Genomic DNA, 24,721 nt, shown 5'->3' on the forward strand with positions numbered 1-24,721 from the left:
ACCTTCAATGCTTAATTATGTGAAAAACAAAAAGGGGAGAAGATAACTATTCTAGGTCAAAAGAAATTAAAGAGGTAAAAATTTAAAAATAAAATATATTTGGGGAAAATGGGAAAAATTATGTATGGACTTGATATCTGGCAGTATAACTATTAGTATTACTGAATTATTTTCTTAGGTGTGATAATGGTATTATATCTATAAAGAAAAATGTCCTCCTTCTTAGGAGCCACGTGTTGAAGTATGAATGAAATGCCATCTAAGATGTCTGCCACTTATCTCAGCTGGCTCAGAAAAAAAAAATTCTATTCGACAAAGAAAGAGAGAAGGCAAATCTTGATATAAGGCAAAGAATTGAGTATTGATTATACTATTCTTACAACTTTGCTCTAGGCCTAAAGATTGTCATAATATAAATTAAGCTAAATTTTCTTTAACTTAAAAAAATGATCCAAAACCCAAACTATGCCAGAAGTTATAATTTTCTCATAAATATAAAATACACTGTATTTTATGCTGTTTAATTCATCTTTTCCAAATTAAAAAAAAAGATTGAAAAGGGATGGCTTATTTTACATATTAAGAAATTATAGCTAACATCCAGGAATAATATTTACGTTTCCTTCCAATTAATACTGAATATAGTCTTTTTGTCATAGGAGCAGTTTATATTAATCTTGGGCTCATTAATTTCTAACTTACCTAGTTTTTTTTTAAATAAATCTGTTTATTTGTTACCTCATCCCTTAAAGAAGCTGGAAAGATGATGAAATACCTCAGAAGACACAGTTGGAAACTATAAAGAAGCCTAAGAAATAGGCACTGGCTGAACAGAAGACCAGATCTCTCACAAAGCTGTATTCCATGAACCTTGGGTCACACATAGTTCATTTTGGCCCTAAGATCCAGTATAGACCCATCTGCCCAAAATGCCTTTCTCAAATGGTAAAGAGGTGGGAATGCTAAGACGCAGGAGAACATTCTTTCCTGTCCACAGCTAGCTGGATTAGAGATCTTTAACACCACTTCTAGTCCTGAAATTCTGCAATTCTACGTGTTGCTGTTGTTCAGTTGCTCAGTCTAAACTCTTGTGTTCAACTCTTTGCGACCCCAGGGACTGCAGCCTGCCAGGCTCCTCTGGCCATGGGATTTCTCAGGCAAGAATACTGGAGTGGGGTGCCATTTTCTACTCCAGGGGACCCTCAGGGACCCAACCCATGTCTCTTGTGTCTACTGCATTGGCACACGGATTCTTTTACCACTGAGCCACGAGGGAAGCCCATAATTCTACATAAAACACCTTTAAAACAAGAATATGTTATCATTGCACATCCATTAGGAAGGCTACTATCAAAAAAACAGAAAGCAAGTACTGACAAGCAAGTGGAGAAATTACAACGCTTGCACACTGCTGGTGGACATAAAATGGTGTTGCTGCTGCTGCTAAGTTGCTTCAGTCGTGTCTGACTCTGTGCAACCCCATAGATGGCAGCCCACCAGGCTCCCCCGTCCCTGGGATTCTCCAGGCAAAAACACTGGAGTGGGTAAATGGTGTTACTGCTATAGAAAACAGTAAGGGGGGGGGGGTTCCCTCAAAACATTAAACACAGAATTACCAACTCCACTTCTGGGTATTTCCCAAAGAACTGAAAGCAGGGATTTGAACAGATATGCATATAACCCAAGTTCACAGCAGCATTATTCACAATAAGCCAAAAGATGGAAGCAACCCAAGTGTCTATCAAAAGTTGGATGGATTTTTAAAAATGTATTTACATACAATAGCCACTCTAGTACTATTGCCTAGAAAATCCCATGGATGGAGGAGCCTGGTGGGCTGCAGTCTGTGGGGTCGCTAAGGGTCGGACACGACTGAGCGACTTCACTTTCACTTTTCACTTTCACACATTGGAGAAGGAAATGGCAACCCACTCCAGTGTTCTTGCCTGGAGAATCCCAGGGACGTGGAGCCTGGTGGGCTTCTATCTGTGGGGTCACACAGAGTCGGACACGACTGAAGTGACTCAGCAGCAGCAGCAGCAGTATTGCATGTGTGCATGCTAAGTCACTTCAGTCATGTCTGACTCTATGCAACCCTATGGACCATAGCCCACAAGGCTCCCCTGTCCCTGGGATTCTCCAGGCAAGAATACCAGAGCGTAGGTTGCTATGTCTTCTTCCAGGGGATCTTTCCAACCCAAGGATTGAACCCACATCTCTTAGGTCTCCTGCATTGGCAGGTGGGTTCTTTACCACCAGCGCCACCTGGGAAGCAAGTAATACAATAGTATTCAGTTCAGTTCAGTTCAGTTCAGTCGCTCAGTCGTGTCCGACTCTCCGCGACCCCATGAATCACAGCACGCCAGGCCTCCCTGTCCATCACCAACTCCCGGAGTACACTCAAACTCATGTCCACAGAGTCGGTGATGCCATCCAGCCATCTCATTCTCCGTCGTCCCCTTCTCCTCCCGCCCCCAACCTTTCCCAGCATCAGAGTCTTTTCCAGTGAGTCAACTCGTCTCATGAGGTGGCCAAAGTATTGGAGTTTCAGCTTTAGCATCAGTCCCTTCAATGAACATCCAGGATTGATCTCCTTTAGAATGGACTGGTTGGATCTCCTTGCAGTATAAGGGACTCTCAAGAGTCTTCTCCAACACCACAGTTCAAAAGCATCGATTCTTCGGCGATCAGCCTTCTTCACAGTCCAACTCTCACATCCATACATGACCACGGGAAAAACCATTGCCTTGACTAGACGGACCTTGGTCGGCAAAGTAATGTCTCTGCTTTTTAATATACTATCAAGGTTGGTCATAACTTTCCTTCCAAGGAGCAAGCGTCTTTTAATTTCATGGCTGCAATCAGCATCTGCAGTGATTTTGGAGCCCAAAAAAACAAAGTCTGACACTGTTTCCACTGTTTTTCCATCTATTTCCCATGAAGTGATGGGACCAGATGCCATGATCTTTGTTTTCTGAATGTTGAGCTTCAAGCCAACCTTTTCACTCTCCTCTTTCACTTTCATCAAGAGGCTTTTGAGTTCCTCTTCACTTTCTGCCATAAGGGTAGTGTCATCTGCATATCTGAGGTTATTGATATTTCTCCCAGCAATCTTGATTCCAGCTTGTGCTTCTTCCAGCCCAGCGTTCCTCATGATGTACTCTGCATATAAGTTAAATAAGCAAGGTGACAATATACAACCTTGACGCACTCCTTTTCCTATTTGGAACCAGTCTGTTGTTCCATGACCGGTTCTAACTGTTGCTTCCTGACCTGCATACAGGTTTCTCAAGAGGCAGGTCAGGTGGTCTGGGATTCCCATCTCTTTCAGAATGTTCCACAGTTTATTGTGATCCACACAGTCAAAGGCTTTGGCATAGTCAATGAAGCAGAAATAGATGTTTTTCTGAAACTCTCTTGCTTTCTCCATGATCCAGCGGATGTTGGCAATTTGATCTCTGGTGCCTCTGCCTTTTCTAAAACCTGCTTGAACATCTGGGAGTTCACGGTTTACATACTGCTGAAGCCTGGCTTGGAGAATTTTGAGCATGACTTTACTAGCGTGTGAGATGAGTGCAATTGTGCGGTAGTTTGAGCATTCTTTGGCATTGCCTTTCTTTGGGTTACTTAGTCTTAAAAAGTAAGGAAGTCCTGCCACATGCTACAACATGGATGAACCCTGAAGATGTGCTAAGTGAAATAAGCCAGTCACAAGAAGACAGACACTATATGAGTGCACTTACAGGAAATACCTATGGTATGAATGGACCTTGCCTAAATTCATCACAGAGACAGAAAGTAGGATGATGTCTGCCAGGAGGCAGCGAGGAATGGAGAGTCAGCGTTCAATGAGTCCAGAACTTCAAGCCAGGACGACGACAAAGTTCTGAGATGGAATGGATGGTGGTGATGGTTGCACAACAAGGTGAAAGCACTTAATGCCACTGAATTGCATGCTAAAATGGTCTAAAATAAATGTTATGTTTTGTATATTTTACCAGAATTAAAAAAAAAAACACCCTCAAGTATACAAGTCATAATGCCCTCCTACCCTCCTTAAAAGCAGTGAGGCCCATGTCCTAATCCTGGTGCAAACGGAAGGAACGTGCACTGCCCATTTCCCAACCTCCCTTGCCCACAGAGGAGAACTGAGAGCTGGCAGAGCCATGGCCAGAGACGGGAAACAGGTCCTGATATTAGTCCCACTGAACAAACTCAGGAAAGTCAAAGCACTGCAAGGCCCAGGATGGCTGATAGAGGCAGACTAGCGAGAGAAGGCAAAGGCAGAAGGCAGGAAATCCTTCAGAATGTGGGCAGCTGACAAGACTGGGAAGGGAGACGGTGAGGAAAAGGAGGGTCAGAGAACAGGGCAAGTCAGAGAAGGGAATCTCCTCAAGATAAGCAAAGAGAGAGGAGTGAGAGAAAAAAGGAAGAAGAACCATAAACAAGGGGATTCATTCAAGAAGAGAGCCTCCCCGAGCACCAGCAGAAAAACGACTTCCTTCCACTGACCTGGCCATCTGTATCTAAAGAGTCCAAGAAAGCTGGTGAAGCCTATAAAAAGTTAGGGAGAAAACAACTTCCCTATGTAAGAGTACTAATATACCCCCATCCACAGAGAACTAGGTACTGCCATTTTTTTCACCTGTGTTTGTGTTTTCATTTCAATTTCAATCTGGGCCTACCTTTTTTATTTGCATCAAACAATAGTATGCTGTGAATGAGCTGAAGAGTTCTAAAGCACCGGGGTAAGAGTAAAGGCTTGAGGCCAGGATCTGCCAGCATTTGAATCATGGCACTGTGACCTGAGGCTATCTGCCTAAAAATCTGCTTCCATCTCCAAATCTGCAAAATGGGAATAATAACAGCGTACACCTCACAGTTGCTGCAAGAATAAAATTGGGTGAAATATGAAAGACCTTAGAACAGTGTCGAGCCCACACTAAGCACTATTAAGGTATGAGCTTCCTATCATCCTCCAGACCGAGGACATGAGCTCCAGGAGAGCTGCAATTTTGTCTGTTTTGGTCACTGCTGAAGCCTCAGGTGCTTCACACAAGTGTTTGCTGAACACAAACGTATTGAATAATATAAATTTCATGTCAGCAACATAGAAACCCAAAGGAATAGCACTACCTTTTTGTTACTATGGACAACTAAATCTGTATCACACTTGAGCCTCAAAGTTCACAGATGGTTTTTATATATCTCAAGTGATTCTGTGAGCTGGCAGTATTATTTCCATCTCACAGAGAAAGTAAAACTCAGAAGATGTAAGTGATTTACCCAAGGAATTCTGGCAATTAATCCCACTTCTGTTGACTACAGACCCCCACCCAGAAAGCTCAGCACATACCCTACTAAACTGTAGATAAAAAATGCTCTTTACTCCCAACATAAACTCTGCCACTTCTAACTTTCTATTGAGCATCCCACAGCAAAGAACCTTCTCTGTATGAGGCAATGGAGAGAAAGCCAGACTGGGCGTCAGGACACTTCATTCTCCACTCTGCTTTCTTTCACTATGAGGCCTCACTGAGTCCTCTAACTCCTCTGGGCCCTAAACTTATCTGTTCCTTCCAGGGTTAAAATACTCATTTCGGCTTCCTGCTGCTGCCAAGTCACTTCAGTCGTGTCCGACTCTGTGTGACCCCATAGGCGGAAGCCCACCAGGCTCCCCCGTCCCTGGGATTCTCCAGGCAAGAACACTGGAGTGGGTTGCCATTTCCTTTCGGCTTCCTACTAGTTCCTTAAACTCAACACACAAAATGAAACTTGTCCTTTCTCTATTCTGAACCCCTAAGATCCATTCTTCCATATACCTGACGTCTTCCAGCTATCCAGCCATAAAAAACCTCAGCCTCATCTCTGACTTGAGACACAGAACTGATGGTTCCCTTCCCTCCTACCTAACCAGCACCACACCTCTCTGCTTAACCTCCAAGATCTGTCTCGACTCCATCACCCCTTTTCATTCTCAGGGCCACCAACTCAGGCAGTCACCACGTGGGCTATCACCACGGACCCAACTAAAAGCCCCATGTCGCGTCTCTCCTCACTGCCAATCGCTCACGTTCATTCTGCTAAACGCAGTCACGACCTCTCAACAGCCTCCCCTTCCACATACTCCTTCAGGTACCCAGAGTCCAGGACACCGGGATAGCGCGGTTTCCGGGCACGGCCGGCTCCCCCGGGCTCAGGCTGTCCGTCCTCCGGCATGCGCTCCCCTCTCCGCTGCATCTCGTGGTCACGCGGGCGCAGTTTACAGGCCCCTCTGCAGCGGACGTGCTCCCCGACAGCCCCAGCGGGCAGTGTCAGCCCTCCACTGAGCCCCGCTTACGGCAGCCTACAAACTCCTATTAGTCCTTTCCGGTGCCCCCAACTCTCTCCACTAGGGGATTCGTTCCTTGTCAGGGGCAATGATGCTTGGTTCATGTTTGCGACCCTCTGAACGGAGCTGCCGAGGCACAGCGGCATGCCGCCACGAGCGCTGCCCTCAGCCCTGCAGAGCGACTTCGGCAGCCAGCGCCCCCAGCCGCCTCTCCACCGGGATGTGCCCTGATAGCCTGAGCCGGCCGTGCGGCCCTTGCGTGGTCACAGCGGACGCCTAAGGGTAACTGAGGAGCTGAACCTTGAAATAATAACTCAACTGTTCCCCTTCACCACTCCTCTCAAGAAAACTCACCATCCAGACCGAGCCCTCTCTGAATATTCTCACTGAACTTGTTCCGATCATGTTTTTAACGACTACCTATTTATTAGCTGGTTATATTTGCCTTACCGACCAAAGCCCCACATCAATAGTGTATTGATTAAAACTGCAAAGGATATGAACAAACAATTCGCCATGAAGAGACTCAAAGAGAAAAATTCAACATTCTAGAACTAAGAAGTGCAAGTGCCACTTTACACTATGAAACAAGGAAAGACTTATAAAGAAAAAATGTATTTCTAACCAGTTTTGGTGAAAGACATAAATCTGTGTATCTGTTAATAGTACAAACTGGTATAACACTCTTGAAAAACAGTACCACGATATATACTGGGTTGGCCAAAACGTTTGCTTGGGTTTTTCCGTAGCATCCAAAACGAACTTTATTGCCAACCCAATATCAAAAGCCATAAAATCATTCATATCATTTAACACAACAATACATTCTGAAATTTATCCTAGAGATATAATTAGCTAGAAAAAAATACAATATCTACAACAATGTAGATTGAAGTATTAATTGAAAACCAGTGAGCAAAACAAATATCAGAAAAAGATTAACGTAAATTATTGAAAGCATGACTTGATAAAATGTTTTGCAGCCTCTCAAAGTGTAATCATGTAAATTAAAATTGTGACACCTATAATATGGAAATGTTTTATCATCTAGGATATGGGAAAAATACAAGTTATGTGCATCATAATTAAAAACGAGTCCAGTAAATATATACATTTTAATGGAATGCCAAAAGGAAAATCAACTGTTTGAGGGTGGTAACTCAAATATTTAACAATTTACTTAATATCAATTTTTAAATTACTTCATAATATAAGACAAAATTTTACCATACTGAGGAAACAAGGGGTTCCAGGATACAAATTTGACACGGTCTCAAGAAGAGGTCCACGCCTGTCTTCCACTACTCATTTTGGCCTTAACTGAGAGCCCTCATGTACTTGTTTTATCACAACAACAACCCAGACTCCAGCTTTCCAAGGACTAACAAACTAGCTCAACTAGTCTTCTGATCATCCCCAGGAACCTGTGGACGATGAATTGTGCAAAACTACCGCAATTCAGGAAACAAAGAATCCTACAACTATGTTTCACTTTAGCCATCAACGAGCAGCCAAGCCAGAGTTTAATTACAAACCTTAAAAATATATAGCACTGTCACATTAAAGTCTCTGCAGCTAGCATTGAAAATATATCAAAAACTAATTTTAGCACTGATGTTCCAGAAGGACAATATTAAAGCAGTCTTCTAATTGTTTTTCTGTAGTACAAACATTTTCTAAGTTTACTACTGAATGGCCAAAATACTATAACAGACTAAGAATACTAATTACTGTGAAATAATACTCGACTAAATTGTCTTTCTTAGGGCATTTCAGCAAAAAATAAATAATCTGAAAGACTAAAACCACCATTGTATGGAGGGAACACAACCATTAGAAAAAAAGTTGAATCTCCGTTCCACTGATCTGTTCTCAGTACCTAGATCCTCAAAAATGCAGACATGTACAGTCATTCATGACAACACGCACATAGCAGATAACAGGAAAAACAAACAATTTAATACTTAACCAGTTCATCAGAGCACAGGGTGATCACCGCTCAAGAATGTTGACACGAAATCTGAAGCACCTCTTAAGATCCAATCTTATGCAGATATGTTGAACTCCTGTGCGGTTACTCATTTAAAACAGAAGTGGAAGATTAACCTACCCTCACTTCTCTTCAAACACACTGATGAAGTGTCAGGCGGTCTGTTCATCAGGACCCGAAGCTCCAGGTCCAACTGCTGCGCCAGAGTCCTGCTCACTCCACCCAGTCCCACCTCACTCCTCCTGAGCAGACACTCCTCTAGGTTAAGATTCTTCTCACGCACCACCAAGTTCTTTCTTTCTAAACAAGGTTCTCCCAAGCCTTACTCACCTGCAGTTCACTGCACTGGGTATTACCCAAATAGCCCATCAGAGCTCTTTATAATTTCTGAAAGAGAGAGAAGGAATCTTTTAATACAGAGTAGAAAACAGGATTGCGGACGTATCAGTTCTGAAGCATTTGTATCCAGTAGTCACAGAAGATGGTCTTTTGGTCCATAGTATTTCAGTAAAATGTAGCATAACCAGCCAGGACCAAAAGTCCTGAGATAAAGGTCCAGAGATAAAAGCTTGGTTGAATGTTGCTACTGATTCGCTGTGTGACCTTGGGCAAGTCACTTGCCTCCTCCAGGCCTAAATTTCCTCAGGTGGAAAACCAGAGAGACCAGACACAAACAGCAGAGCACATCACACGGAAAGAGCACGCCCCTGCAAGGCACAACGCCAGCTCCACTACTTACTAGTCTTGTGACATTACGTGAGTAAATTCACATTTAGCCTAAATTTCCTCTGCAAAGCGGAAATAACAACTATCTTGAAATTGTTCTGAAAACTAAAGGAAAGATAATGAGTTATAACAAGTCTATAGTAAATATACTGTGCGTCTCACCATAAAATTCCACAGATGGTAATTACCAACATTACTCCCAGCCCTAAGGTTACATGAATTCAATTTCCAAATATTTATTTTCTTAGAAGATCAACAAATCAAAACTGTACCAACCTGACAATGCAATTAACAGTTTCAGTGTTTGACTAACAATCCAATGACGCTTACAGTGATGGAAGCTTAAGATGATCAATATTACTTAACATCACAGGAAATAAGGGCGGGATCGTCCCTGCACGACACGTAAGGGGGCTCAGTGGCCGTGCCCCCCTCACCCTCTCCCTCTGTCTCACTGCTGCCAGGGCACCTCAGCAAAGAGCTCCTCCAGAAGCCCAGTGACACCAGCTATTTCTGCATCAGATCAGGGGAGCAGGACTGCAGGTGGAGGAAAGAGAAGCAGCTTTTTTCTTCATCTTTTTTACTTTATACACTTAAGCATGGCTCAGATTCGTTTACCATGGCATGCATCAGTTTTACACAAAAATAAGTAATTTTTTAAACCTATATTATTTACACATATTGCTCACTGATAGGAAGCTTGCCTCACAGGAATATTTTCATACAAGGAGAATATCCAGAGAAGAAAGCAAAAAGGCAAATTCAGATGTGCAGAGAAAACGTAAAATATGGCATAGAAATGACAAAAATCACAAACATTCACACTTCAGAATGGTTCAAAAAATATGCCATGCATTCTTTGAAGAACCTAATGATGAATCAGGGGTTTCTGGGGTCAAAACAAGCTGAACACACCAACTCTGGTTTTACCAGACAACTTCCTCCTCTTGGGAAACTGACCCAGTACCACTTACATGAGCAAACCAGTTAGTGTGATTGTTTAGTAGTATGTTGAAAAGCTTTCAGTGTGCTTTAGACAACTGGTAGCTTAAAAAAAAAAAAAAAGATATATGCACACATATGTATACATATATAGATATATAGAAATTAAAAATCTTCATGTTACATCTCCTATTTATTACTGAAAGAGGAATATTAACTCTGTTAAATTCAGGTTAACTCAGAGGTATTATCCTAGCCACCTCAGAGGTGACAGACCACTAAGTTTTATGCTGCTCCTAGCCAGCGTTATAGAAATCACCCTGACTACACCCAGTAACTTAAATGAATGTAAGCTGGTGGAGCCACACTCTCCACACATATCATAGTTCCCTCCTAGAAAACATTTCAAAATACTACTCAGAAATCAAATATTTGCATGTACTCTTATCTAAGTTGATGGAAATAAACAACCATAACTATCTGTTTATAATTTTTAAGTAGCTCCTCCACCTCTCTTGTTTGCCAAGTTGATAAACTTGGCCCCAAATTTTCTATGCATTTAAAACAATAGGCAAAGGACCTTATTTCTTGTGCTGGGCGTGTATTTGGAGCCTTAAAAATAGAGTCTGACAGATAATGAGAGGCTTATTTGCGTTTGATATCAATGCCATGCCTGCTTCTTAACCAGAGAACAAAACTGCATGTGTAAGGTCTGGTCTATCTATTTGTAGGGCCCTCCTCAACATTCTTAGCCTTTCATGAGTATGCTCTATATTCTTAAACTCCACAAGGCACTTTGCAAGTAGGAATGATTTCTCCTGTTATTTTGGCGTCACTCCCTTTTCCAGTAAAACACTGGACTGTCCATAAATTGTATACAGACTTTAAAACAATCCAGACTGAGTATTTATGGTATCAGAAATGAAACTTCTTGGTAACAATCGCAAAATCCAAGCGTACCAGCTGATAGAGAGGTACTTACTGACTCCCAAAAACTACAGCCTTCCCTGAAATAGTGTCCTACTCCCCAGCCAAAAGGACAGACTAAAAACGGTGTGTCTTTATTCATGTCAAAGACACAGACTCTCACTTCACCCAAACTTCTACACTATGGCACTTCCCATTTGAGAATGCTTTGTGTAAAAACCTGCTTGGTGGCCAAACACCAGCTTCACTTTGAAGTGAATACTAACACTTCACAGGATCTACAGGTGTGAAAATTGTGGAAAATGTCTTAACACAGTTCAGGCCAAACAACAGTAGCCATATAAGATTACCTATTTCTAAATATTCCCTTTTGGATTATAAACAAACATCTCCATAGGTCAAAAAGTAGTGATTCTTTCCAAAAAGTAATATGTAAATTTAAAAAAAGGTACAGATTGGGAGATCTAAGCCATGAATATGCCTCCATCAGTAATCTGAAAATAAATTTTTAAACCCATATTTGCTCTAAGAATAAAAATAAAAAATATACGTGATACACACAAGCACTACTGAGTGGTGTGCGCCCTTACAAAAGGGTCTCAGTTTATGTCCACCTTCCGTGCCCAAGCTTTTCTTTTTTTAAGGCAAAAATGTCAATTCTATGTCTCAATCTGGAAAAAAATAAAGCACAGCTTATTCTTCTAGATATGTGACAGAGAGGATTTCAAAATACAAAGGCTATCCAGATGTATTAAAGGAAAAAAAAAAAACTGCAGTAACCAATCTACCAAAACTTACATGTTCTCAATAAACCATAGTAAAGTATTTTTATAGACATACACATTTACACACACTGTATAGTACATTTATAATGCCTAAAATTTTTTAAAAAAAGACAGATTTTTCAAGTTGAGGAAACTGCTTGTGAAGAATGTAAAATTGGCAAACCACTCTCCTTCTCCCTAGTACTGCTCATTGACACTGTATCAGTGCTGTTCTATAAATCCAAAGGCTTACAAGTTGGCTTAAATAAAGCAACACTTTGACTTCACGTATTACCTGTGACCGAAAATAATGAAAAGCCAGTCTTCTCCATAATAAGTTAACCAAAACTCAACACTATCATAATTCAAAATAATTATGAAAGAGACCAGCATTATTCCATTTTTCAGAAAATAAAAGCAGAATTTGCCTAAAATAATTCTTTCCAATGGAAAGGGTGTACTTGACACAAAACACACAAAATCCACACACACAATCACTGACCCTCAATGTACAGTGAGTGATAAACACCAAGACACAGATAAAATTAAGACATTCAATTAAGGTTACACAAGGAAATTTAAATAGGCAAACTATAATTACCCCTGGAAAAGACACTCATCAAGGATGGCTGCAAATAACATTTGGCTCTGGATAAGCTCCACTACCGTTGTGTGTGCTGGAGTCCCTGAAAAGTCTGAAAAGACTTCACACAGTCTTCTTTTCCAAATCCAGCCCAGCCTCTACACCCATCTGACAGAGGGACTCATTTGGAAATAAAGATAGTCCCAGCCAATTACTTAGCTTCAGTCTCACCCTTATGACTTGATTAAAACAAAGAAGGAAAAAAGGTAAATCATTTTTAACTGCAGTCTCACCTTACACATCTCACCAGCAGTGTAGTTCTTTAGTGATCAATTACTTCATCCAATCCCTGAAGCAAACAGAAAAGCAAAATGTGTCTATACAACACCAGTAAGAAACAAGATCAGTAGTAGCAAACGTTCTATCAGCATGAAGTGAAAGGGCACCTAAATTTCAGATGGAAAAAGCTACCAAAATGGTACAGTATGCAGCTTTGTAAATCAGTCTGTTTGTTTTACTTTAAAATAAAAACATTTCCTCTCTGTGTGATAAAAGAATAGATTATAAAACGCTCTTAAAATCCAAAACATAAAAAAAGTCATCTCTTACATACTGGACTTTTCAAAAAGAATTAAAAAGAAGAGATGAAGGGGACGAAATCCTTTCATATGAGTTTAAGGGAGTGCATAATTCACAACAAGCGAGCCAGGAGAACTCTTTACTCCCCAACCCCCTCCCCCACACCCAACTCTAGGAATCCACTGTGTCTGGAGTTATATATTATTATATTAATGATTTGCCTGAAAAGTGTAAGTGGCGAGGGAGAAGGAACAACAATTTTGAATTTCAAACAAAACCTGAGGATCTCAATCCAAGAAGAATCCTAAAACCCTGATTTCCAACCCGGGCTGGCGGATCCTCAGCAAAGGAGAGGGTGCAGAAAGCTCAAATAATTTGGGAAGAGAGGAATCAAAGTTCTTTAGGTGAAACCGCAGTCCACTAGCTCTAGACAAGGGGAGTCTTAGAGGAATCTCCGGAAGGGACGGTCTTTTTATTTTTGTTGATGTGGTCGTGGCCAATGAGAATTCCCGAGGAGGGGGCGGAGAAGCGGGGGGAAGAACGTGAAGCTCAGGAGACAGCCCCCGGCCGGGCAGGGGGGCCCCGGCCCACTTTTCCCGGCCGCGCCCCCGGCCCCGGGCCCCGCGGGCAGAGGTCCGGGCCCCGCGGGGCCGTCGAGCGGGGCGCCCGAGGCCCGCGCGCTCCCCGCCCCCAGCGGCGACCCCGCCGAGGGGCGCGGGCCTCCCGGGCGCCCGGCGCGGACGAGGCTGCCGCGGGCGCGCGGCGGGGTCCGCGAGGCCGGCGCCGAGGCCTGGGCGGAGGGCGGCGCGGCCCCCGGCGGCGGGGAAGGGGATCGGGAGGGAGGCGGCGGTAAACAGCCCCAGCGTCCGGGCCTCGCCTCGACGAGCCCCGCTGCCCAGGCCCCGCCGCGGGCCGCGCGGGTCCCCGGCCCGCGCCGGGGCCGCCGCTGCCGGGGCCCGAGGGCCCGGAGAGGAGCCCAGCGCCGCCGCGGAGGGCGCCGGCGGCCGGCGGAGCGGCCCCGGCGGCGGCGAAAGGGGAAGTCAGGACTTACCTGTCATTACTTTCTACGCCATCTTGGATCCACTTGTCAACGTCCCCACAAAGCATTGTGGGTAGGAAAGCGCCTTTAAAGTGAGTCCCGCGGCCCCCGACTCCCGCCTCCGCCGGCGCCGCCCCGCGGCCGCACCTCCGGCGCCCGAGGCCGCCCGCCGCCCGCCCCTCCCCGCCGCCGGCGCCTGCGTTCAGCGTCCGCCCCATCTGCCTGCGGGCTCCGGGGCTCCGCGGCCGCCGTCGCTGCCGGCCTCCCTCCCCGCGCCTGGCGTCCGCGCGGGCCCGGCGCCCCCGGGGCGGGCGGACACCCCGGTCCGCGTCTGCTGGGCCGGCCGCTCGGAGTCGTCCGCGCGCCGCCGCGTCGCTCTCGGCCCGGACCCTCGGCGCCCGCCGGCGGGCTTCTGCTCCCCGGGCCGGGGCCCGAGCGCCGGCGCTGGGCCGCCGCGTCCGCGGACGGGAGGTGTGTCCGGCCACCCCGCGGCCCGGGGCGCTGCAGAGGCCGGCTTCGCGGCAGGGGCGGGGGGCACGAGGCGAAAAGCAACTTTTACCCGCTCGCCGCTTCCCTCCGCGGGCTCCTCCCGGGCCGGCACCGCGATCGGCGCCCCTCAGACGGAGACCCCTCCCCTAGGAATGCGGCCTCGCTCGGCCGAGCCCGCCCTTCTGCAGCCCGCGCCGCGCGCGAGCCGGGACTTCCCCGGGCAGGTAACGGGGGCGCCGCCTGCGCGCTCGGGCCGGGCCGCAGGGGCGCGAAGGGCTCGGGGGAGGGTCCCGGCGCCGGGCCGGGGCGAGAGGGGGAGCGCGCCGCCGTCCACCTGCCGGGCCCCGGGGGCGCGGGGGGCGCTCTGAGTCGTCCGGGCGAGACCCGGGCGAGGACCCCGCCGCCCACGCCCGCACCCCGTTGCTGCCCGAGGGCCCCCCGCAGGGCGGCGGGGCTGTCCCCCGCGCCCTCCGCCCGCGTTCCGTGGCGCGGGTGGGCCAAGCCCCGGCCGGCGCCCTCGCGCAGCGGGCCCCTTGCCCCGGGGAGTGTAGGTCAGTCTGCGGAGCTCTCACCCGGTGCCTCTAGGCTGTGCTTTGCAGACTTTGGGGACTCAGATTTCTCCTCCCCACCCCCAAGCAGATTTTTACAAAGAGGTGTCCAAGGGAAAATCCTCCAGGACATCGAGACTTGCGAAATTGTATTCTGTGTGAATGCTGTTGAAAGGCTCTGAAATTAGAAGAATGCAAAGGCATTAAACGCCCTGTCCGGTGCACGGGGTGGGCCTGGGGCCTTGGGGTCCACCCAACTTTTCCTCTCCTCCAGACCCTAGGAGAAGCCGCTCTCGAGGAACCTGGACGGTTGCTGACGTAAGCCCTGCCCCCAGGGAGTTAAAAACTCCACTAGGCAATCGTCCCGGCCAAAAGAGAAGAGTGGGGTGTAGACTCATAAAGAGATTGGCCCGGGGTCAGCAGTGAGGGAGGGAGCGAGGTAATGAGTCACTCCAGGCCGGCCTCCCCTGAGTCACCGCTTCTCTGAGCTCCGAAAGAGTTGGGAAACTGGAGCCTGGAGCCAGGTTCTTAGACAATCCAACCCCCACCGTCCCTGCTACCGCGCTGCTCGAGACCCTCTAGCCCCATGCCGCTGGGAAATGGACCATCTCTGGGCTAGAGAAGGCTCCAAAGACTCCTCTCCACAGGGTAGCCAGTCACTCTGTTTCCCGTCCCACTTCTGCACCTGGCTACCCACTCCTATGCACTGATTTATTGCTTGCCCTGTGTTTACCCGGGACGTTTATATGTGTGGTCTGAGTTTCCTATAATTCAACACTCAGTAAGCCAAGGGCAACAACTATGCCTGGACCAACATCTCTTTAGTAGGTACTTTTCTTGGCCCTGTGGGCCTGGACCCAGAGAAGAGCTTGATGTTGGCGACTATTGCACCCATTCATCCAATCCAAGGTGCATCCGGCCGGTCCTCCTCCAAGACTGTGACCTGAACTAGAAAACCCTACAAACTCCTCTCCCTGCCTCTACTTTGCCCTGACAGTCTCCTCTCCATCTGACCAACCAACCCACTGACGTCTGTGCAATGTTAATTGTATCACCTGACTCCGCAGCTGCAGGGAAGATGTCCCCAACACCTTGGAATAAAATCAGATTTCTAACAGTAGCCTGCGAGCTCCTGGGACTGCCCCCTCACCATGATGGGAGGCTGTCCTTCTGTGTCCCCCGCAAGCCGCCCTCCAGCCGGATCCTCGTCCCCCAGACGGGACAACCATCATCTGTTCAGCCCTCAGGGCACAGCTCAGTTGGCACCTCCTAGAAGAGACTTTTCATGACCCTCTTACCCAGAGCAGGGTTAGAAATGTTCTTGTCTGTCTGTCTGTTGATTGATTGTTAATCTGCCTCACGGCCTTGGAGGATGAGCTGCACAGGGGCCTGGAGCATACCAAAACATTTCAGCAAACGTTTGTTGAGTGAATGACCAAGCCTTCATGAGAGTGAGGGGTGGTGGTGAGAGCGCAGAAGCATGGCATGAGCAGCTGAAGGTGGGGCACACCAGAACACTGAGATTATACACAGCTGGAGGCAGGCAGGCAGGATTGGAGTTGAAGAACACAGACTCCTTGACCATCATTAATGGGACTCCATTCTTATTCTAATCTGATGAACTACAGCTTCAAATAATTCCCCAGTCACCCCCTCTTTGCTTCCTACGTGTTTTTAGCCACACCCCTGCAAAATCCTGCAGCTCAGCCCTTGGGTCTCTCTTAGCTACACTGCCTCCCCTTTTCTTCCAGCCTGTGCTGTGCTAAGTTGCTTCAGTCGTGTCTGACTCTTTGCGGACTATACCCTTGAGGCTTCTCTGCCCATGGAATTCTCCAGGCAAGAATACTGGAGTGGGTCGCCATGCCCTCCTCCAGAGGATATTCCTGACCCAGGGATCAAACCCATGTCTTTTAGGTCTACCTGCATTGGCAGATGGGTTCTTTACTGTTAGCTCCACCTGGGAAGCCCTTCTTCCAGGCTTGAGGCTTTAAATACCATCTTTACCCTGAGAAAGAACTCTCAACCTGTAGCTCAAGTCCACAGCTTTCTCCTGAGCTTCAGACTCTTAGCCAACAACTTCTTAGCATCCCCACTTGAATCTCTGATAGACTGACACTCAACGTCCAGAGGGGGATTCTTGACCTCCCCCCACAAATGTGCTCCACCATGGTCTTCCCCAGCTCCACTATTGTAACTCCATCCTTTAGTTGTTCAGGCCACAATCACTCCTGTCTTTCAAACTCCATCTTTAATCAGCCTTCTTTATGGTCCAACTTTCACATCCATACATGACTACTGGAGAAACCATGCATTTGAGTAGACAGACCTTTGTTGGTAAAGTGATGTCTCAGCTTTTTAATACACTGTCTAGATTTGCCATACCCTTGGAGGAGGGCATGGCAACCCACTCCAGTATTCTTTCCAGGAGAATCCCCATGGACCGAGAAATCTGGCAAGCTACAGTCCATGGGGTTGCAAAGAGTTGGACATGACTAAACGACTAAAGCACAGAACAGATTTGCCATAGCTTTTTTTCCAAGGAGCAAGGGTCTTTTAATTTATTATCACTTAGAAATAATTTTTATTTTAAATTCTGTTTTGTCTGATGTGAGTACTGCTTCTCCAGCTTTCTTTTGATTTCCATTCGCATAGAATATTTTTTCCAGCCCCTCACTTTCAGTCTGTATGTGCGCTGGGAAAGATTGAAGGCAGGAGGAGAAGGGGATGACACAGGATGAGCTGGTCGGATGGCATGAGTTTGAGCAAACTCCAGGAGATAGTGAAGGACAGAGAAGCCTAATGTGCTGCAGTCTGCTGCTGCTGCTGCTGCTAAGTCACTTCAATCATGTCCGACTCTGTGTGACCCCATGACGGAAGCCCACCAGGCTCCCCCGTCCCTGGGATTCTCCAGGCAAGAACACTGGAGTGGGTTGCCATTCTAGGAGGTCACAAAGAGTTGGACACACTTAGTGTCTGAACAGCAACAACCTGTCAGATTCTTAAACAAAGCAGAAGGGTGATTGCCAAGGGGTAAGGGGAAGGAAGAATGGGGATTTGTTAACTGGATATACAGTAGAGTTTTCAGTTTGGTGAGACGAAAAGACATCTGGAGATTACAGAACAATGTAAATTTACTTAACATTCCTGAACTGTACAACTGGAAAATGGTAAATTTGTTATGTAGTGTTTAGCACAACTTATAAAATTTTGGATGGTTAAGATGGTAAATTCTCTGGGCATTTTACCACAATTTTTAAAAGAAAAACAAAAATGTAAAAAGACAAACCATGCAACAACTACCAAAAGAAAGTAGGCTTTATGGCAAAAAAAAAACACAACAAAACATTGCTAGAAGTGAGGAGGGACATTCCACGATAAAGGTATTCATTCACCAAGAAGACCTAGCAGTTTCGTATTTGTGTGTGCCAATGGCAAGCCACTCCAGTACTCTTGCCTAGATAATCCCATGGATGGAGGAGCCTGGTAGGCTGCAGTCTGTGGGGTCGCTAAGAGTCGGACACGACTGAGCAACTTCACTTTCACTTTTCACTTTCACACATTGGAAAAGGAAATTGCAACCCACTCCAGTGTTCTTGCCTGGAGAATCCCAGGGACGGGGGAGCCTGGTGGGCTTCCGTCTATGGGGTCACACAGAGTCGGACACGACTGAATTGACTTAGCAGCAGCAGCACACATAGCCTCACCACATATGAGACAAAGGAAAAAGCATGGGCAGAGTTACAAGGAGGTAGAGACAAACCTACAAATATGTGCAAGATGTGAATATCAGTAACTGTTCAAAGGAGCAGATGGAGAATGGCAAGAAGCAGATTTGAACAATTGGATAAGCAGACTTGACCGAAATGATACATATTATAGGTAGACACAGAATACTACAGCCGTAACCACAGATCAGAGTTTTCCTGAATATTCATAGAATGTTTATGAATACGCTGGGCCACATAGCGAGTCTCGACGAATTTCAGATGCTCTGAGTCACAGAGTCCATTCTCAGTGATGCAATGAAGCCAGAAAGCAAGAGAAGTAAGTAGAAAATATCTACATATTTGACGTCTATATATACTCCTGAATAACTGATGGATTAGGTAAATCACAGTGGGAACTAGAAAATATGCTGAAGGTTTTGAAATTTACATCCTGTAATTAAGATGTGGTGGAGGAGTCTGTGGGGTCGCTAAGACGCCACGACTGAGCGACTTCACTTTCCCTGTTTACTTTCACGCATTGGAGAAGGAAATGGCAACCCACTCCAGTGTTCTTGCCTGGAGAATCCCAGGGACGGGGGAGCCTGGTGGGCTGCTGTCTCTGGGGTTGCAGAGTCAGACACAACTGAAGCGACTTAGCAGCAGCAGCAGGGCCATGCTAACCTGGAAAGTTTTTTAAAGCACATATTAAAAAATAAGCTTGAAATACAAATAAAGTATTTTTCATGAGAAGTTAGAAAAACTGATAATTAAGCACAAAGAAGGTGCAAATAAATGGAAATAGTCAAAAGTTAATTGAAAAGTGATAAAATGAATAAACCCCTCATGGGGGACTAATTAAAGCACAAATAACAGCAAAAAAATGAAAACATTTCTACAGATTTTTCAATCATTAAAAAGATAATGATAATATTATGAACAGCTTTATGACAATAAATATGAAAATTTGATTGAAATAAATTTCTTGAAAATACAGTTTTTCGAAACCAGCACAATCAGTCCTATATCTGACTGGTCTTAAATCCTCTATTTTAAGTCTATAATTTAAAATCTTCCTACAAAGAGAACTCCAGGCCCAGACAGCTTCATCAGTGAGTTCAGTGAGTTATGTTTAAAGAAAATATAGCACCAATCTTGTTTTCAAAGAATAGAAAAAGGAAATAATCCCTAACCACTCTATGACAGCCACACTGCCTTGATACTGCTGCTGCTGCTGCTAAGTCACTTCAGTCGTGTCCGACTCTGTGTGACCCCATAGACGGAAGCCCACCAGGCTCCCCCGTCCCTGGGATTCTGGAGTGGGTTGCCATTTCCTTCTCCAGTGTGTGAAAGTGAAAAGTGAAAGTGAAGTCGCTCAGTCGTGTCCGACCCTTGATACTAAAACCTTGCAAAGATATTACAAGAATATAACAAGTTAATCTCACTCATAAACTTTAAGCAAATGATCAGCAGAATGAATCCAGCAATGTGTAAAGCTGATGTACATCACAACCAAGGTGGAGTTTTCGATGAATGTTAGTTTAGTTTGACATTGAAGAATCAGAAAAAGATGTTGAATAAAGTTCAGCACTACTTATGATTTTTTTGATGTAAGTACTAGCAAAGTAGGAATAAAGAGGAATTTTCTGAACTTGATAAACAGCGCACACACTCTTCAACAAACACACTAAGTAGTGTACAGACGCATAAGTATCTTACCAAGTAGTGAAATGCTAAACGCTGTCCCTTTGGCTTGACAGCAAGGATGCCTGCCCTGACCACTTCCATTCACTATCACAATGGAGCACCAAGCCTGTGCAATAAATAATCCCCCCCCCGCAAAAAAAAAAAAAAACCTGAAAGGTGTAGGTCTGAAAAGAAAGAAATGCTGTTTACAAGATAACCTGATATATGTGTTTAAAAATCCACAAATGCACAATTAGAATTAACAAGTGAGGTTAGCAAGGTTGTTAATATCCATATTAAAATGTATTTCTACATACTAGTAAATCATATATAAAGCAATAATCAGGTAGAATATAAAAAGTTTAAAAAGAAATCTCATACATGTACAGCAATGTTTGTAGCAGCACTGTTTGCAATAACTAAGGCATGGAAGATTACTCAGTCATTAAAAACAATGAAATGTTGCCATTTGCAGCAACACGGATGGACCTAGAGCTGATCATGTGAGGTAAGTCAGATAAAATTAGTATGTGATACAACTTACATGTGGAGTCTAAAAAAAAATAACACAAATGAACTTATTTACAAAACAAATAGATTCACAGTCATAGAAAACAAACTTGCGCTTACCAAAGGGAAAAGTGGGGAGGGATAAATTAGGGGTGTGGGATTAATAGATACACACCTCTGTATGTAAAACTTAAATAGGTATTTACTGTATAGTGCAGGGAATTGTATTTAATACCTTCTAATAACCTGTAGTGGAAAAGAGTCTGAAAAAGTGTGTGTGTGTGTGTATATATATATATATATATGCATGCATATATACTTTGATGTATATATACTTTGATGTACCCCTAAAATGATACTGTAAATCATCTATAGTTCAATTTTTTTAATTTAAAGGTGATCACACACAAAAAGATAGCCTACAACAGTGGCAAAATATTGGCTACGTAAGAATGTATCTGTTGAAACATATACCAGAATTCTATGCAAAACTAACCATTCTGTAAGGGAATGAAGGAAAGCCTAAATAAATGAGAGGGCACCATGTGTGTCAGACAGGGAACTGTCCTCTAGCTGCCCTTCAGGAAGGAAATTTCTGTTCAGCTGTGCAGGTGTGGCCTGCATGAAACCTCCAGCTGCAAAGAGCTCCCTTCCCTGAGGTGACAGAGGTCCCAGAGCTGCAAACAACCAGTGAGAAGTGAGACAGGGACATACTTGGGGCCATTTCTACCAAATGCAGGACATCCCAAAATCCTGGCCAACTCCCTGCTGCCTTGACTGGAGTTCTGTGGGGCCAGCATTGCTGTCTGGCCCCTTCCTAAGCCTGATCTTGCTGCCTTCACTTCCTCCCATGAGTGTCGATCCCTCATAAACATCGTGCACCTCAATGCAGCCTCTGAAGACTAACCTATGACAGCTGACTCAGGAGAGGTCTCAGAGGAGGCCCTCACCATGGTGGAGGCAGGTAGGTCTCAGGCAGCTCTGCACAGGGGCTGGTTCAGTTCACACTCTGTTGGTACCTAAGGGGGGTGTGCTGGTCAAAGTGAAAGCACTGGCAGATGTAGTGGAGGAAGTAGTTGCTATAGAAATGATTGGTTTGGATGGTCGTGATGTGCATCGTCAGTGTTCTACGGAAAGATGCCAAAGAGCTGAGAGCAATGAGCAACTGAAAGCCAGGTGTGAAAGCTCGAGGCCTTCCTGGTCACACGAAGGTCTCACCTCCAGCGACGAGGCAGAGGAAGCGGGGGACCTAGACCTCGAGGGTTAGAAACCCAGCAAAGCGGGTCTCTCGCCATGGCCAGGCCCTGGTGGGACGGAGGCAGATGGGCGACGATGGAGATTGTGACTCCCCAGCTTCCTGTGGGCCTTCCGAGCCTGGAGAAGTGGCCCATCCCCAAACCCACTGGAAAAGCCAACACTCCCAACCTTCTGGAACACCATGCAGAAGCCTGCCCCTGAGAAGAGCATGGGTTCCCTCCTGGGTCGCTAGGCCTATCACTGGCTGAACTCTCAGTACATAGGGTTAGCAACAGTAAGAGATTACATCCCACAGAAGACCTGTAGGCCCTCGCCAGCATTCAGGAACTCAGCTCTAAGCGTGCTTGATCAAGGGGCCAGAATATAAAACTGGGTGAAGAAGAGTCTGTTGGCTTGGGAGGGCTCTCTTGAAATGCAGGATCTAACATCTTGGGGATCCCAGGTCAAACTCACTATTAGAAGTGGAAGTTCGAGGATCACCAGGATAGGAGGTGGGGAAGCAAAAGGCTTTAGGATGAACTGTGCAGGCCTGGAAATAGCAGATACATCCCACCTCTTTTGGGGAGAGATACTTCCCAGCCGTGGGGAGTGACAGCTTCGAGTTGGCAGCGCCTTGGGGCCTGGCTGGGCTGCCGGGTGCTGCTTTGCCTGGGGTCATTCTCTGCCTGCCCTGCCTAGGGAAACCTGTGCTGTGACTCAGCATGGACAAGCAGCCCAGCACAGGACACTGACAACAGTAAATGCCCCAAAGCAACACACTGGGGCAGCCAGCGCTCTGTCGGGTCTGGGCCAGACTGCTTCCTCTGCTCAGTGCTGGTGCTTGCCTTGTCCCTCGTAAACTCTTGCCATCCAAATTCCACTCAGCATCTCTTTCTGCACTGTGACCTGCATACCACACTCCCGGTTTATAAAGACTTGGAATGTTCAAGAGGTCAGTTCATTGCTCAGTGCTCTCTAGATTGTATGCAACCATATCAAAATCTCCAAATATTGATCTTTATGCGATATTTTTTGCACATATGACACATTTATTTCCAAAGAGTATTTCCCACAGCAAGTTTTTGAAAGTAAGAAGTTAACAAATGTTCTGTGGGGCTGTATTCAAAAATTGACACATTTGGAGGAGAAACGCTTTATATACTATGCAGTATGTGTGTGTGTATATATATATATTTTTTTTTCAGGCCAAATGCAATCATTATTTGAAAAAGAATAAAATAGACAAAAAGATACAACACCATAGAATAGTAAAGCAAGTCTGAATTTATTAGGAAATGCAGAGGGTGAGGGATTATCAAGACACTCTTGAAGAAACAGGAGGTAGGTGCGCTTGCTCTACCAGATATGAAAACTTAGTGTAAAGCTACAGAAATGAAGACAATTGTGGCTTGGATACAAATACATAGAATAGAGAACACAGACACAGTTCCTCTGCTTGATTTCCATGAGAAGTGAAACTTCAGATCTGTGGAGGACGTCTTTGTCATTACATGGTGCTATGACAGTTGGATATCCCACTCCAGTACTCTTGCCTGGAAAATCCCATGGACGGAGGAGCCTGGTGGGCTACAGTCCATGGAGTCGCTAAGGGTCGGACACGATTGAGCGACTTCACTTTCACTTTTCACTTTCATGCATTGGAGAAGGAAATGGCAACCCACTCCAGTGTTCTTGCCTGGAGAATCCCAGGGACGGGGGAGCCTGGTGGGCTGCTGTCCATGGGGTTGCACAGAGTTGGACACGACTGAAGAGACTTAGCAGCAGCAGCAGGACAGTTGGATATCCTTACAGAAAATGGAACCTGTCCACCCCCCACAATAAACAAATTAGCATCAGGTGATTTTAGATCTAACTGTGAAAGACAAAATCTAAAAGCTTCTAGAACAGTGCAGATGAAGAGAAAATGGAGATATTCTATGACCTGTACTGTCCAGTACAGCCAACTGAAGGACTGAATTTTATTTCATTTTAATTAATTTTCATTTAAATAGCCCCAAGTGGCTGCCAACAGTTCAGAATTAGAAGATAATATTGAAGACTGTCTTCATGACCTGAGGATATGAAAGACTTCTTCAACGGGATACAAAGACCACTAACCAAAAAGAAAAAACAATTGCATTAAAATTAAGAATTTCTATGCATTTAAAGATACCATGATATACTTCCAATAGAAAGAGGCACAAAGGCACATTACAGTAGAAAGAGAGATTTGCAACACAAAGGGCTCATCTCCAGAGTATATAAACAACTCTCAGATCAAAAAAAAAACCCCGAAGAAAACTAGGTAAAAGACTTCAACAGGCATAGAGAATATCCAAATGACCAAATATCCAACACCAAAGAGGATATCCAAATGACCAATTAACACGTTTAAAAGTGTTCAACCTCACCAATAATCAGGGATAGACAAACTGAAATTGTAGTGAATTATTAGAACACACCCAGCAGAATGGCTAAAATCCAATAAAAACTGACAAGACTAGTGATAAGACTGGAATAAGAGAATCTCTCAAATGGAGTTAGAGTTTAAATTGATAGGACCACTTTGAAAATCTGGAATGGAGTTAGGGTTTAAATTGATAGGACCACTTTGAAAATCTGGAATGGAGTTAGAGTTTAAATTGATAGGACCACTTTGAAAATCTG

At 45.3% G+C, this 24,721-nt stretch overlaps 1 protein-coding gene across 4 annotated transcripts in view; it reads right to left on the minus strand.

Moving 5' to 3' along the window:
• The window catches only part of HELZ (helicase with zinc finger), a 160,285-nt gene that overhangs the window by 133,549 nt on the left and 2,015 nt on the right, over positions 1–24,721 (minus strand). The window contains exons 1-3 of one of the 4 annotated variants that reach the window (XM_055408786.2): positions 13,894–13,984; positions 12,557–12,612; positions 8,652–8,708 (exon numbers count right to left, since the gene is read on the minus strand). The gene's annotated coding sequence lies outside the window, so the exon portion shown is untranslated. Of the gene's footprint in view, positions 1–8,651; positions 8,709–12,556; positions 12,613–13,893; positions 13,985–24,721 lie in introns of those variants that run through there. The other 3 variants (XM_055408785.2, XM_088829420.1, XM_088829421.1) reach the window with 3 other exon arrangements.

Source organism: Moschus berezovskii, chromosome 20 (assembly GCF_049115385.1).
Source record: "Moschus berezovskii isolate FMDL1 chromosome 20, NW_MosBer_1.0, whole genome shotgun sequence".
Taxonomy (NCBI): Eukaryota; Metazoa; Chordata; class Mammalia; order Artiodactyla; family Moschidae; genus Moschus; species Moschus berezovskii.